This window comes from Pelodiscus sinensis, chromosome 6, assembly GCF_049634645.1.
Source record: "Pelodiscus sinensis isolate JC-2024 chromosome 6, ASM4963464v1, whole genome shotgun sequence".
NCBI classification, from domain to species: Eukaryota; Metazoa; Chordata; order Testudines; family Trionychidae; genus Pelodiscus; species Pelodiscus sinensis.
In genome coordinates this window covers 45054092-45071250 of record NC_134716.1, presented here as the reverse complement: position 1 = coordinate 45071250, position 17159 = coordinate 45054092, and the positions used below count along the sequence as shown (strand labels likewise).

Sequence of the window (17159 nt, the reverse complement as noted above, 5' to 3'; positions counted from 1 at the left end):
TTCTGCTGTTTCAAAATAGCCCCCTCCCCAGTGCCTCTGGGGTTCTAAATTGAGATAGCACATCTACATCAGAAAAGCCAGCCTCAAACTAATTTTGAGGCTTCCCTGCTGTGTAGATGTGTTATTTAGAAATAAGCTATTTCAGAATAACTATTCTGGAATAGTTTATTTTGAAATTGCTGTGCAGTGCAGATGTACCCTAAGCTGCCACAGAACTCCTCAATGTTTTTTAAAATATGCAAATTTTTCTGGTTTTATCAGAAAATCCCCAGTATATTTTCAATTAAAATATGTGGCACATTCAAAAAAGAAAACAACAACTCATATGCTCATATGTGTGAAACTTATTCGATGCATTAGCTCTATTTAAATTTTGCCTTTAAAAATGTGCTAACATTCCCACAGTTGTCACAAAAGAGTTAATTGTTCATTGTGTTAGGTCCCTTTTGTGTTTCTTGGTGTAGTGGGAGCACTAATTAGTGCCCACATAAAAACTCTACACAGGTAGTCCGTCTTAATGTTTCTAACATAGCAGACATGACTGGAACATTGCTGTTCTTTGCATACTTATGGATGAGAACTATCCCTTGATGTCACCAGTAGTCAAATAGTCTTGGGACTGCTCTGATTTACAGTGTGATTGGGAAAGCCCCTAGCTTGGGGGCTTCTCTAGAAAAGAAGCACAGGACCTCTGGAACATTATTTTTGCTCTCCTCCTGTGAAGTCCCTACAGTGACCACAGTTCAAACAGAAATGGGCATCAGATCTAGAATTCAGCATTCTATCCTTCTAATATGGTATAGCAGTTGTTTTTTCTGACCTCCGGGGATTCACAGGATATCAAATCCCCAACTCTACATAATTCTAACTATTATCTCACCATCCTTAAAATTCTTTTCAATGACCGCTATGACAGATATGACAGTTTTCTGCAATATCTTTGGGAGATCTTCCTGTATTATGTGTATGTATCATTGTGAGCAACTGATAATACATAATTCCATGGAAAGGGTGACCATAGTTTATCCTGGGATGGAGAACTGGGATGGTTATGCAAATTTGCTTAGGTTGTAACTTCTCCAGAGAGATACCACGTCCCCTATACTAGTTCAAATTGGATTCTCCAGGATTCAGGAGAAACTGAAATGCTGCCCAGATGATTATCAGAGTGCCCACAGCCAGGTTTTATGTTTTTAGTGGTGGTGCACATTTGCACCTATCTCAGTGCATAATTTAAAAAAATATTCTGTATCTGGACGGAAAAGATTAGAGGGAACATTGGTGATAACTTAAAACCATGGACTATTATGCTACATCACAACCTACAAACAGGAAGCAAATACATTCTGTCTTGCTGGGAATAATGCAATGTAGGTAGGGAACTATGTAACCTAAAATACTCTGATCAGGAGGGAGGACAGAATCAGCTCTCTGCCCAAGAGACATCTAGGGAGTCAGAAGAGTGAGAAGCTGTGCTGGACCACTGAGAGGGAAAAGATAGATATTTTCACGATAGCAATTGCCAAGAGGTAGAAGTAACGTTCAATGCAGTAGGAGAGCTTGCAATCCCAGTTTTTCAATGGCATAAATAATTAAGCACTGACTCTAGGAAGTTGTGAGAACAACAACTGCTAGAATTGAAGTAGGAGAAAAAACTGAAATGGTAATCCCAATAACCTCATTTTCAAAAGTGGATGTTCCTATGTACCAAATTATTTCCCTAAGTATTGTTGATTAATGTTATTTTTGAAAAGTGTAAATAATTTCCCAAAATTAAAGAGATAATTATTTGTCTCTTAACTATAAAAGAAAACAAACCTTTTGCACAAGATCTGTATATCTCCTTTTTTGAGGCATAAGGATCTTGCGCAAAAGGGTTTTCTGTGCAAAACGGACCCATCTACAGTGCTAGTTTTTGCACAAAAACCTCTGGCACAAAAAGTATCAGAAGAGATTATGCAAATGAAGTGCGAGAAGTTGCTAAGGAGCACTTCATTTGCATTGCCTCTTCTGCAAAAAAAAAGAGGCAGTGTAGCTCTAGGGTGCATCTACACAGCACCCTCAACTCAAAATAAGCCACACAATTTGTGCTATGCAAATTGCATCTCTTATCTCAAATCTATTTCAAAATAACAGGCTATTTGGAGCCATCCCTTCTCCCTCATGCAATGTGGTTTACCGGGATGGCAAAATAGTGTACCAGTTATTTCAAATATTTCAAAATAACGTGTGGCTTGTGGAGACACAGTGTAGTTATTTTGGGATACCTGTGCAGTGTAGACATACCCCTAGTCATTTCAGAGTGGCTTGGCATTCTTCCTTTTTGTGAGAATCCAGCTCAGGTAAGAAGTGCCTGAAAATCATTACTATATTTGACACATTGTTTGGTGACTCAAGTAAAAAGAGCAGAAGAGTGTAGCTGGTTTCAGTGATGTGTTCATGCAGTGGGGTGGTACTCTTTTGCTGCGAACACCCCATTTGGCCAAATGCATGTGCCTGCACTGCCCTCAGTCTTCAACCTTTTTGGCTACTCAGCCAGCCAAGTTTTGTGTGAAGACACAAGCCCTTCCAGGGTACACACCTAATAGTGACCAATCCTGGTGCCCTCTGCTAGTGTCCCTTTTATGTGTCAGTATGTTTCCCCACTTGGGAGAGAATGGTGCCTCTAGGATCTCTCCTCCTACAGACAATTTCTTGCCCCTAGGTCAGGGCTTTACCTCAGCTCACCATAGTTTCACACTAGCTCCCCACATAGCTATCCTTGGGTGCTTCTGCTCCCTTGAGCCAGTTAGCCACTCACTCTTCCCCTCTTCAGGAATCCAGAGACATTCAAATACTTTTATATGATCTTTGCAGCCCCTAATTGGCCAGTTCCTCCACAACCACTCTAGCCTCCTGGAGGACTTGTCTATGGCCTTTTTTCCGGGGCCGGCGTGTGGCAGAACCACAGGGCCTCCAGCAGGGGGGCTCGGGGCCTCATCCATCCCATCACAGTCCATTAGAACTGGTTTTGTCATCAATTTCATCAGAGTTGTCAGGGTTATCTCCAACTAATGGTTTTTCCTGGCCCTGGTCAATGCAATTTTTGGAGATGTTAAAAAGGCATGTAATTGTCCCCCAAATGCTACTAGCCTTACTTTTGTGCTCTGCCTTCAGAGCTGGGCTTTTTATCAGTAACTGCCATCTCTGGTCCCCCAGTTCTGAAGGCAGCAGTGCAGAAGTAAGAGTAGCATGGTATGGTATTTATACACTTACGTCTGCACTGCTAGTGGTGGGGCACTGCCTTAAATGCTGAGCTCCAGCCTAACAGCTTTATTCTCCTGTCATCCAGCTTTGAAGCACTGAAGTAAAAATAGCAATACTGTGACCACATTCCTCCCCCAAAATAACCCTGCAACCCCTCTGCAACTCTCTTTTTGGTCAGGACCCCCCTATTTGACAGACAATGGTTACCCCCATGAAATCTATATAGTATAGGGCAGGGCTGGGCAAAATATGGCCTGTGGGTCACATCCAGCCCCCCAAACCGCCAGATAGAGCCTGCAGATGCTGAAGGGAGCTTTAGGCAGGCTCCCTGTTTGCCTCACCCCACCCACACATCGCTTAGAAATACGGATGTGGGGCAGTTATTCTTTTAAAACTGTGAGTCCGTAGGGCAGAGGGAAAGCTTTAGGAGCTGTTCCCGCCCCAGCACAATCCCTTTGGTAGGTTTCTGGCCAGAAAGTGGCCAATGGGAGCTGCTTGTTTCAATAATAGGCAACCATGATGCACATGGGGCTCCAGAGCACATGCCTACAGCCTGTTCAGGGACGGGTCAGGTAAGGAGGCTGACTTAGGGTCTGCTGCTGGCTGGTAAGTCTCCTGGCACAGTCGACCTCTGGTACCCCAGTCCCTCACTTTTTCAACCTTCTGCCCTCCACTCCTGCCCCCTACTCCACAAGCCCAAATCCTCTACCCATAACCCCTCCCAGATCCAGCACCCCAATCCTGTCCCAGACCATAGTCCCCTCCTGCGCTCGCTCTCAACTCAAATCCCTGCACCCTCTCCTGTACCCCAATTCCCTGTCCTAGGTCACAATCCAACCCCCTCCAGCCCAGCGCCCCAGGTCACAACTGCCTCCTTCACCCAAACTCCCTCCCTTACTGCAAGCTCCCTTCTGCACCTAGCCTCCATCCCAGACCCTGCACCTCCTCCATTAATAGCATGGAAGAATGCGGCGCTCAACCACTTTCCAAATTCTTGGAATGGCTCCCCATAAAATATTATTGCCCACCCTGATATAGGGAATAAGTATACAAGACTAAATTTCATAAGGGGAGACCATATTTCAAAGTTGTGAATTTGGTATGGACCTACCTCTGGATAAACAGGGGTCTCGGTCGTAGGATCAGAAATGTAGCGCTGAAAGGAACCTCAAGCTAACACCTGACTCCATCTAGAATATCCCTGAGAGGTGTTTGTGTAACATTTTCTGAAAATCCTCCAGTAATGGGAATTCTACAGTTGCCCTCAGGAACCTGTTACAATGTTTCACTGTCCTTTTAGTTAGAAAGTTTCCCCTGATATCTAACTTAAATCTCTCTTGCTGCAAACACCTTAAAGCCTGGATTAATTCATCCTTTCTAGGGACAGGCCTATTAAATTAGGTAATGAGGATCGCAAAGTAGAAACTCTCTCTGATGACAAAATCAGGCAACTTTGATTTGAATCTGAGCAAATGATACCTATCACTTCATTTCCCACTTTTCCATTTATTGGCTCTGAATAATTGTAGAGATAGACGCAGAACAAAATTGTGCCCTAGGAGTAACATCCTGTGCCATCCTATTGTTTAATGTGTATGTAACAAATGTTGCTGTCTTGTATGAGATTTTATATGATTTCCTCAGCTTTGTAATTATGTAGAGTAATGTAGCCTGTATGAAAAACTAAATTGACTGCATCCACTTGAAAGAAAACAGTTCCAGTGACTGAGTGTGTTTGCCATAGCATCAAGGGAAATGATGCCTCTTATCTGCCAAGCTATTTTACTCTGAACTGCATGACCTATGGTTTGAAGTCATTACCACAGTATAGATATGCAGTATGTGGAATCAAGAATGATTGGGTTTTGGTTTTCATAAGAGCTTCAGATGACTGGAAAAGCTTTTCCCTTGATCTTAAATCACAAAAGAGCATAATGCCCTTCCAGATGGTCTCTATGTTTATTTAAAGGAGAACAGTTATTTTAAGCAGCATCCCTAATCTAGCCTCATTCCCTTTTTTATAAGATTTTTGTGGTGGTGTTATTTTAAAACATGATTATAATTTGTAATGCATGTTAGAAATTATAACTTGTGAAGGGGAAGTAGGGACTGCACAAATCTATGTTTTTCCTGTGGATATCTAAATTAGGATGCTTTTACACAGCAGTGTTATTTCAGAATAATGGCTATTATTCTGAAATAACAATGCGAGCATCTACACAGCAATTCTGTTATTTCAAAATAAATTTGAAATAACGGATGCCTTATTCCGACTTCTGTAAACCTCATTCCATGAGGAATAACATGGAATAACATAGGGTTTGTCTACACTAGCCCCCTAGTTGGAACTAGGGTGGCTAATGCAGGCATTCGAACTTGAAAATGAAGCCCGAGATTTAAATATCCTGGGCTTTATTTGCATGTTCCCAGGCGCCGCCATTTTTAAATACCCCATAGTTCGAACTCCCTGTCAGCGGCTACACGCGGCACGGACTAGGTAATTCGAATTAAAGCTCCTAATTCAAACTACCATTAAACCTTGCAAGGAGGTTTAACGGTAGTTCGAATTAAGAGATTTAATTCGAACTACCTAGTCCATGCTACGTGTAGCCGTGGGGAGTTCGAACTACGGGGCATTTAAAAATGGCTACGCCTGGGAACATGCAAATAAAGCCCGGGATATTTAAATCCCGGGCTTCATTTGCAAGTTCGAATGCCTACATTAGCCACCCTAGTTTCAACTAGGGGGCTAGTGTAGACATACCCATAGCTATTTCGGAATAGCAGTAGTGTGGATGCTCTACTGCTGCTATTTTGACATAACTCCTCTTCAGGGCTATTCAAAGTAATTACTCCTCAGTGCCTCCTGGGGCTCTAAACTGAGGTAGCATGTCCTCATTAGTCCACCTTGGACTAATTTTGAGGCTTCCCTGTAGTGTAGATGTGCTATTTTGAAATAATTATTTCGGCATATTTCTTCTGGATTAATTTATTTTGAAATAAGCGTGCAGTGTAGACATATCCATAGAAAGGAATGTGAAAGAAAAAAGGCTAATATATGTAATACTTTTACAAAGAAATAATATCCACTTACTGTTTGACTATCTAAATTGATTCAACAGTAATATATGATCATCAAAAGCAAGACGGGTTTTTTACAGTCCAATAGTATGTACATTTGAAACAGTAATTAGTTGCACTTTTGGACTGCACTATTAGACTTGGTAGCAGCAGAAAATAAAGTTAGTGACATGTAACCTTTTGCTGCAGGAGGCAAATGTGGCCTTTTACTTTGTAGAGATACATACTGTACCAAAAAAGAGTTAAAGAGCTTTTGATAGCACAAGAAGTACTTTCAGATGCTAAAACACATTAGGAAGTTACTTGTCGCAAAATCATAGTTAGGGTTGAATTCTATTTTACAGTTAAAGTAGGAATTCAGCCTTTATGTATGAAGAGAATATAGCATTTCTTCTAAAACTGATAACGCTTGCTGTTTGAATACAGAATGAATTTTCTAAGACTTTACAAGTGAATATGTAATTAATTTAAAATATTAATTAAAAACTGGGTTTTTAATGAAGTTTAGCATCTGTGCTAGTTTTCCTTATACATGAGTTATCTTGATAATGAAACATGGACTAATCAAAATATCCATATAACTAAAATTAAGTGACAAATTAGTGACACCATAAAATAGGAAGGGCATGAAAATCCTAATGTGTCTTTAAAAACAGTTTAACCCCAAACCATGGACACTAAGATGTGTTAATCATTATCCCTTTGTTATTTCATGGCATCATTTCAGGGCAAATTTAAAATTGATTAGTTAAAGTATTCAAACATTTGCTTAAAGGAAATGCAAATATTTTAACTCTATATTTCCTGAGTTTGCACTGCTAGCTCTTGGGAGTCTCATAATATTCTTGTAATGCTTTTTACTTTTTACATTGCTTTTATACTCATATCCTCAACTCTGTTTTAATGTAGATATTTTGTTTGGGTTTTTTTTAAGGGGGTGATATAATCTGCTTGAAATATTACATATCTGATTAAAATGTAGCACATAGTCAGAAAGTGTTAATCAGCTCATAGTCTGAATGACCAAGGTCAACCTTTAAAGACTCGTTGGGGAGATGTGTAAATTACATCAGTTGGGCCATTACATCAGGTTAGATTAGAACTTTGAAATGTGATCTTGCATTGTTAGAGTATTAGAATGGTAGATGTTTGCTCAGGTCATGTGATGTGAACAAATAATCCTTGCCTGTTACTATAGTTTTGATTCAAGATCAGAAGAGAATATTACCATTTATGATTAAACTTGATTAAAGCACTTTGTGTCTCTTTGAAGGCTGTGGTAAACTGTATGTGAACTGAGGCTTCAGGAAATAGCCGAGTTAGTCTGCTATAGAAAAAAACAACAAATGGTCTGGTAGCACTTTATAGACTAACTATTTAATGCAGGGATGGGCAAAAAACAGGATCTAGTTCACTAGAACTAGCTCCTGGTGGGCCGCTGCCACTATATTTACCTATACTTCCACAGAAATGGGCAATTGCAGCTCCCCTTAGTTGTGGATCATTGCTCACAGCCAATGGGAACTACTGGAAATGATGTCCCTGTCCACATCACTTCCCACAGCTCCCATTGGCTGAGTGTGGCTATCTATAACCAATGGGAACTGCAATTGCCCATACTTGGGGAGGTGCAGGTAAATATAGCAGCAACCTGCCACAGGCTAGCTCTGTCAGACGTCTACCATTTTATTGCCCATCCTAGTTTAATGACTAAATTACCTTGTGCTATTTGCCCTGATGGTTGGTAACAGAACATTACATTTAAAATGTATTATGTTTCCCAGGTCAAGATGCTGTTGCAAAGGAATAAAAGTCCCTTTCGGCGGGATCCATTTTTCTCTCAGATTTGCTTGAGGTTTTATACACCTGAAAACTCATCCATAAGGACTGAGATCCCAGTCATTGGCCGGAATCACCCAGGATATGGATTTGAACTATAACCATACACTAATTTCTAAAAGAACTCTTTGTAAGTACAAGATCACCATCTCTATTATGTATCTGTACCTCAAGAATTGAACTCACATCTATAGGTATATTAATCTTTTAACCAAAACTCTCTCTTTTTTCATTTAATATAAATTTTAGTTTAGTTAATAAGAATTGATTGGGGATAAAGTCTGAAATATTTATTGACCCGAAAGATAATGTGACTAATCCTCTGGGATTGGACAACTTTATCTGACTTGGGTTTCTGAGTAGAAGCCTGTGGCTAGATACTTCAAGGAAACTGTGTTATATGGAATTCTGATTAAACAATAAGGTAATACAGAAGCAGTTTTGTGATGATTTGGTAAATATAAATATTGGCTAATCAGCAGCTTTGGGGATTGGCTGTCCTATTTTTTGCAGTGCACTTATTTGAATGACTCCCCTGGAACTATGGTTATTGGGGGAGGAGGAAATGGGTTGCTTTTAAAATTTAGTTTAGAAGAAAGAATGAATACAGGAAATAGTATCATCTTATTATCCATAAGTGGCATATCTCATATTGACCTAAACTATAAGGTGTGCAAAATCTAAAACCTGATAAAGATGCTTCTTGGTGAAAGGTTGTGGTGTCGAAGGTTTATACAAGAGGAAATTGACAAGTCTAGTTGTAACCTCCTGTGTTTCAGGAAAGCAGAATTGTGTGTATTCTGTAAATAAACATTATCATACCCTGAATGTGTGTCACTGATTTCTGTTCCAATAAAAAAACTGACCTGCATGGCTCGGAGGTCTGCTACTGTCATCCATGAAAAAAACACTACCATACCTTGCTGTGATCTGAACCACGTGAAAAAAAATCTGGTCACCCTAGATATCCCTTGTATGGGAATTGTTAGCAAATGCTAAATATTTAATGTCAACCACTGCACTACAAACTCTATAAAATTAATGTTTTGCTCTCTTCCTCTTGGTACCTAATCTTCTGTTTGTTTAGATACCATTGGAACCGAAATCCAAGAAATGTCAATCTAGCACCATTTGAAAAAGCTCTGTAATAAAATTCAGCCCCTTAAAATGTGAAGGTTTGGGAAATTTGTAATACCAACAATCCTGTACTTGTTGGTTATATCAAAGATGAAAGAACAATAAATTTGAGTCTGTATAGCTGTGTTAGTATTCTGAATAAAACCTCACTTTTATCATTGTTCTTATTTGTAAACATGAAAAGCTAACAATTGCTTGCACTGTACCGAGAAAGCATCATTTATGATAAAAAGGGATGATCACATATACTCTAGACATGGGGAATAAGATTAGACATAATGTCTGGCTATGAATACTTCTTCAGGCCTCATGGAAATTTAATTTTAGCCATTTGATACTGAGGTCTAATGGCTCTACCAGGGATCTGGGCTTTTAGAAAAAAAATAAAACCCCTAAACTAGACAGCAGATAATACAAATTCTGGATTGTTTAGTCATTTTTATTATAAATGTCAAAAAGTAGAGCTTACTGTCCCTTAGCAGTATAACATGACATTGATTGAGTGCTAGAAATTGTCCCTCTCAGAGTAGCGGTTTATACAGTACCTGGGATATAACATGCCTTGAGAGTGAATGGATTTTTTGCTCCAATAAATATGAAAATATCAATGTTCTTGTTCAATTGTTGATTTTAGAGTGTCTCACTTCCATTCTTTTTATTAATTTGATATTAAATACAATATTTTGATCTTATTTAAATGCTATAAATTGAGTCATATATTTTATTAAATAATGCCAAAAGAGACTTTTTCAGAAAACAGTAAGTCCAACGCATCAATGCAAAAGAAAAGCCCCATCTTTTTAGTTCTAAGTGGGGAAAAATTAATAAGAATAGTCAAAGACATTACAATAAAGTATAGCAGGAAACACTTGTTTATATTGATTCAACCCATGGGCTAACTAGGTCTACACTACAGCTTTTTCCAATTTTTTTTCAGAAGAGGCTTTTCCGAAATTTGGCTCGTCTAAACTGGGCCAAATTTCAGAAAATCCCCCTCTTTCAGAAGATCCCTTCTACTTCTTGGAATGAGGAAGACAGGTCTTCTGAAATAGTGTGTTTGCACTTCCGCAAAAAAAAAGCAGAAGAGCAAATGTGTTCCCTGGTCGCAGAGGTATCCTGGAAAAACTCCGCAGTGTAGACGTATCCTAAGGGACATATCACCAGTCAAGAAATAGCTCTAAGACACATTTTCACTTGCTCAGTCTCTGGCCCAACCACTGGCATAATTTGTAGCCATTCCCTGGCTACAGTAGTTACCTAAAAAGCCACTCTGCTAGTAGGGAATGTCAGAAGTGAAGACAGTTCAGTCTTTTACCTTCCTGCCTGTGAAAACATTCTCAGTCTACCTAAACCACACCGCTATACTAGGAGAGAAAACAGGTGAGTTAGAACTAGTTTAGTGCAGCTTTACATCACACAGGAATTTTCTTTGTCAGGAGAAGTCACTTCAGAACAGCTCTCTGACCATCTGCTATGCATGATCTGAGCAAAAAATAAGGCAAGATGCCAGAATTGAACAGTAAATATTCATAGAATTTGTAGAAAAGAAGGTGCTTTATAATATGGTCTGTTTCATTATAATTGCTTCAGCACAGACATAAGAATTTTCTATAAATTGAACAAATGAACCAAATTGTCCTTCTCAATAAATGTAAAACTTTGTGCTGGAAGTTTAGACTTTCTTTCAATACTGTGTTCCTTCCTTTACATTTTAGACATCAGAAATAATAATTTAATTTTTCCTTAGTCATCAATCCACTTGATCCACAAACTCATTATCTTTCTTAAAGAGATCCTCTCAGGCTATGGCTAATCTGCCTGGGGGAGGGGAGGTTCAGAAGAAGATATGCAAATTGCACTCACATTTGCATATCTTCTGATTCTTTTTGCGGAAGAGGTTTTGTAAACCTCGATTTATGAGGAATAAGAGGTTTTGTGAAAGAAGTTTTTTTCCCAACATTTGGCCCCGACTACACAGCGCCAAATAGTAGCAAAGCCTCTTCCACAAAAAGAATCAGAAGAAGATATGCAAATGCGAGCACGATTTGTATATCTTCTTCTGAAAAAAAAGGCAGTGTAGCCGTAGCCCCAAGCTCCTCTGCTACAAGACAGCTTGAAAAAAGAAACAAAAGAAAACAAACTGTGTCTTTGATAGCTGACATCTCAGTCCAGATAGGCACACACACAGACCTCCTGTTTCTTTCCAGGACACAAGAATCAAATCATCACCTTAAAAAAGGTGATTTTATTAACAAAAGAAAAAGATATGATTGTAAAGCACATTTAGTTGCTAGGTGTTAAAGAGCAACTGAGTAAAGCAAATTAAAACACCAAGAGCATCTGTGGGTACGCTCTTAGAGAATGAATTGGGGATAGATTTACAGAGGGAAATTTAACCAAACAACCAAAACAAAGAAAAATGCCCTGTTCGCGACTAAATACACATTTTCCCTTTATTTACTCGTGATCCCTTCCTGGTTCAGTCCACTTACACATCCTGAATTCCTTGGAGGCATGGTAGTCCTGCTTGGGTTTAAATCATTCTGTTTTCCTACACCTCCTGACTTAATTTACTCCCACAAAAAAATCAGGCAAGATATCTTATACAATTCAAATTTCAACACCGTATCTCATTGGTTCTTCTGTTTCCCTGCCAACCCTTTTGCCAGCTACTTGAGCTTAACCAGTAGGTCACAGTGCTGGCCAGCACTCCTCCTATCTATCACAACATAACACATCTGTCAAATTGTAAACGCTATATTCGAGAAAATAAAGGCAAAGAAAGGTTAAATAAGATCCAATACACATAAACCCAGTGACTAATCAGCAAATTCATTTGAGATAGGTGCCACTTTATTAGTTTCTGATATGACAGAAATACAGTTTCTGCAATTGCTATCTCATGTATATTTTAGAACATCGGGGAAATGTGCCTTGCTAAACTGCTCTTCTTTAAGATAGAAAGGAATAAGTATCTTCAGATACTGGGAATGGAGCAGCCAAGAATCATTAAGCCATCCAAATAATGATAGCTGGTCCCATAGTTTTCTTGTGATTGGAATAACGGTCTGGAGCATGGAAAGGGTAGTAATAACTGCATCCCCTTCCCACTCATATAAACATAGCCAAAGACAAACTGTGAAATATAGTAACAAATGTGTCACCTAAAAGCCCATAAGCCAACAGAGATTGAGCTTTGTAAGGAAAACAGAGATGTGGACCGATGCCTAGGAGTGGAAGAAAAAGAAGCAGGATGCTGTTTTTCCTCACATGTGAAATAGGCTGAGGTTTGTCTCCTATGGCCATGTGAAAACTTAACTGGTAACTTTTTCTCCCCATAACTGAAAATAAAACATCCGGTGTAGCTGAATTCATAGACTCATAGGGTTAGAAGGAAACAAAAGGGTCATATATAATCTCACCCCCTGCCAAGATGAAGAACTTGTTGTGTCTAAACATCAAAGACAGATGACTATCCAGACTCCTTTTGAAAACCTCCAATAAAAGAATGTTCACAACCTTTTCCTCCCACAGATATGAAGTGTTAATGCAGTTCATCCACATTTCTCAATTTTTAGATGTTTAATAAAACTTTTTGTTAAAGTCCTGCTGACTGGGGAATTCATTAAGTCTTGGAGAAGAACAACCCTACATTTACCTTACATATGGAATCTGTTAGGTTCAGAACTTTGTAGAACTAGAGACTTGTGTTCTAACTGAAAGTTGACAGATTAGGAGATCCTCTTCCAGGGAAGTGTGTTGCAGATGGTTAAGGTGAGTAAATACATGGAGAGACACCAAGTGCCAAGAAGAGAGTTACAGTTAACATGTAAAAAGGAGAAAGCACTTAGGGGTATGGGTACGGGAATAAAGGGGGTCTCAGCATTGGATCTGACCTACACGGAGCTGAAGGCAGGATCCAGGCATAAGAGCCTGCCTTCATAATTCTCTGCAGAAACCCCAGCTTGGAAGTAAGATGACCCTCAGCTGAATTGGGGGCCCCTGTGTAACAGGAAAGAGGGCAATCCAAGGATTGCCTCAGGATTAGCGTCCTCTCATAAATTAAGCCACAAAGTTCCCTAATTTGAGGGTTTACTCTAAGTTAGGCTATCCAGTTACCCAATCTGCTGCCAGTAAAATAAGGCTTCCAAATACACCATATATGGAATCAATAGGTAGGGTCCAGGGAAAGGTAGCTGCTCCATATTAGGAAGCAAAGGAGTTGGGTCTGGGAAGGAGTAATCCTCACCATATTAGGAAACAAAAGGATGATTTGGAAAGAAAGGAATAGGGCGGGTACGAAGAGAAGGATAGGGATAAAAGATGCTGTGACCATACCTCAGGGATCACTTCGTTGGTTGCAAGGCGGAGGGGAATGAGTGGTCTGGATGCTGTAACCGAATAAATCGCTTCTTACTACTCCACCCGGCTTCATCCATCATTCAGCCCTGCAACACGGGGAAGATTTTATTTTATGGTTGCTGAATATCATGAACATAAAAGAAAGGACAAATATACTCCACACTTTGCTGTATAGAGAAGAACAAAGAATAGTCCAAATTTATGGAAAGATGGCACCTGGCTCCCTATGAACTCCAGCGAATCTTTGTTGTATAAGTCATATAGGTCTGAGTTTCACAGGTTTTCCAGGTCATCTGGAGATCTCAAAATGACAGAACAGACCTTCAGTGTAGCATGGTCCCTGGACAATCTTTGGTAGGAAGGACAAATCTTTGTAACATGAATTGAATTTGTGTCTCTCAAGTGAGTACTTTATTCACGGGGTTACTTCTATGGCCCAAGGACACTGCCTCTTTTTTTAAAAAAAAAATGTAGCAATGAAACTCCAGGAGAAGATTTACTCCCACTGATGGTGGAGCTTAGGCCACACTCTTCTTCTTGGCATTTCCTACTGGTTTGCTTGGACAGCTGGCTCCACATGCTGGCTTCCTAGATCCCATTCTTAGGCATCGGTCTCTCTCCATGTATTGCATGAAGAGCGTGGGCATGTAACTCAACACTAGAATCCTCTGGGGGGCATGGTGGCAATGCATCGCTAAGTTACCTTAGTAGATCTAGCACTATATGTTGAAGTATTCACTACTATCAATAATAAGAAAAACACTACATGTTAGACACAGTATTTTTCTGCTATTTCCTAAGTAAAATGCAAATGTCCTAAAGTGATTAAGGAGTTTTCCTGTGCATATTTGAAAAACTGACCTGCTAAAGCCTGGATCCTGCCCACATGGATGTTAATAGCTAAAATCCCATGAATTTCACTGGGAGCAGAATCTGGCACCATTTATACGTATTGGCTTCCATGTAAGTTTCATTTACAGAAGGTGTAAAGTAGGGATGAGCATGTCAGGTCTGGTCCACCAAGGTTATCTAGCAGACCCCCACCACTATATTTACCTGTGCCTCTGCAGGTATTGGTGATCACAGCTTCTGATTGCATCATCGCTCCTGATCAACTGAAGCTGTTGGAGGTATTCTGGTCCATGCCACTTCCCACAATTCCTATTGGTCAGGAATGGTGATCTACAGCCAATAGTAACTGCAATCACTGGTACCTGCGGAAGCGCAATTTTAGCAGTGGTGGCCTGCTGGGGGCTAACTGTGATGAACCACTACTGTTTTCTTGCCAACCCCTGACCTAAAGGATCAGGATCCTCTAAAAATGTTCCTTGGGACTGGGTCTTCTTCCAACCCCCACCATTACCACATTTGTCTTGATGGCATTTTGGCACTATACAAATAACAGGATGATAATCGGTTTTCAGATGTGCAGCAGTGGCAACCCAGGCAGGTGTGGGTTTGTTTCTATTTAGTTTGTTAAAAATAAAACTATTCTACCATACACTCTTAGAAGGGTAAAATTGCTGACCATTTCCAAATAATTTTCTGTAAGAGATGAGAATAAGTTGATTGGCTTTCACTATAGGTGTACATTTCTAATATTATGTATGCTGACAAATGATTGATAGCATTCCAACCCAAGCTCAGAGTGTGTGCTGATCATCTTAAATCACAGCCAAGTAAACAACTATATATCTCTGCTGCAAGAATCCCAAGGAACTCAACAGAATTTATGAACTAATTTTGCAGACATATCTTCTAGGACAAACCGCAGCTAGCATTTTAAAACTGGAGTGTGTACATTTTGGCTCTGAACCCTATATTTAGGCTCCTATATAAAGCCAGCTCGTTTTCAGATGTGCTTAACACCTGCAGCTCCCCAATGAAATGGTCAAAATGAGCTGCATGTGCTCACGTTTTTTGTGAAAGCCAGTTTACTTATTGAGAAGCCAATATATGAAATGGAAGTTAGCCAGGTTTGGAATTTTTTGTCTTACATTACACCACCACTATAGGCTATATTTCTCTGAAGACAGATTATAAAAGCAAACTAAAAGGTGACAATTTCCATTTTCAATTACCTATCAGTTAACATTACTTGTGAATTTTACTATCAAAACCTAAGTAAATATATTGCATTCATATGTGTGGCTATTAATAGGAAATGACATAGTGGTGCAATTTGCATATGATTTACCTTTTTCTATCCAAATTCATGACTGTGACTCAGTTTCCTCACAGGAGACAATCTCCCTTTGGCACATTGGCAGCTTGGCACTGGATAAACAAAACCTCAAACAAAATAAACAGGCCTTCCACAAACAAGATCTATAGATTTGGGGGTTACATAATCCCTTGCCTTCTCATGCTAAGCATTTGAAAGGTGTTCATTTTCCTATCACCATAAACCCAGCAAAGAGAATTCTTTGGATCTTGTCCCAACTTCTAGAGGCTAGCCTCTTTTGTTATTCCATTTCCACTCCAATGGTTTTATCTTGTTTAAATAAAGTACATACAATGAGCTAAGCAACAGGGATTTCCCCAAATAATTAAATATTTGATCCCCTCTGAATGTGGCACAAGAAGGGGGTGGGGGTGGGGAGTATCAGCTCTCCCAGGCTCTCACTCAAGGAACCTAAACCAAGAAGTACTTGTCCACTTCATTAAAAAATATACACCTCACTCTACTTCACTGTTCCTCAAGCTACATTCTGTTCTCCCTCTTTACATTTCTTTCCTAACTCTTCCTATCAGTCTTCCATGGAGTGCCTCTTTTTCTCCTTCATAGCCTTATATTTATTACAATTCTCTTCAGGGAAAATTGCCAGCCCTGGCCCTGGTCCATGTATTATGACTCTGACCCCAGTTATTTACTCAGCAACCCGCTATTCTTTCCAAATGCCTCTTCCTTCTCCTTGATTGTGAAACTTTCAGAAACTCCCCACTATTTCTTGTCTTCCACTTAGTAAAGGAGCACAACTGATCCTTTCTTCATCACTAAAAAGCCTCCTAACATACTGCTATTCCAGTAGAAGAGTCCCTAAAAAGGAGAAGACCTTTTATTCCATTTTTCTCTTCCCAAAAGAACTTGCTCTCAACTTCCTGTCACCTAATTTAGTTGATTTCCAGACTACAAGTGGAAGGAAATCAGGAATTCTTCCATGAGAATTGTTCTAGACTTACAGTGAAATGGTTTTGTTGCTTTTAATATGACATAAAATTTAAATATGGTTCTATTAGGCCTAATTATCAAGATGTAAATATTTCAATATATGATATTAGTAGACAGAAAATTTAGTTAAGTAGAAGTAAATGTTGTAAATATATATCTGTAACATATGAGGTGGAGGAAGGGGAACAACAAGAGAAAGCTACTTAAGATACTTGCTCAAAAACACATTGAAAGATATTGACAAAGATTTGTGATGGTTGATAGAGTTTGAAATCTTCATACTTTTGGGCCTTGAGTCTGCTATCAATCAATGAGGCATTTA

At 39.4% G+C, this 17159-nt stretch overlaps 1 long non-coding RNA gene across 3 annotated transcripts in view; it reads left to right on the top strand.

Moving 5' to 3' along the window:
- Positions 1-17159, top strand: part of LOC102450182 (uncharacterized) — a 100450-nt gene that overhangs the window by 50595 nt on the left and 32696 nt on the right. The window contains exon 4 of one of the 3 annotated variants that reach the window (XR_012905077.1): positions 8112-8296. This is a non-coding gene — a long non-coding RNA (uncharacterized LOC102450182). Of the gene's footprint in view, positions 1-8111; positions 9235-17159 lie in introns of those variants that run through there. The other 2 variants (XR_332499.4, XR_332498.4) reach the window with 2 other exon arrangements.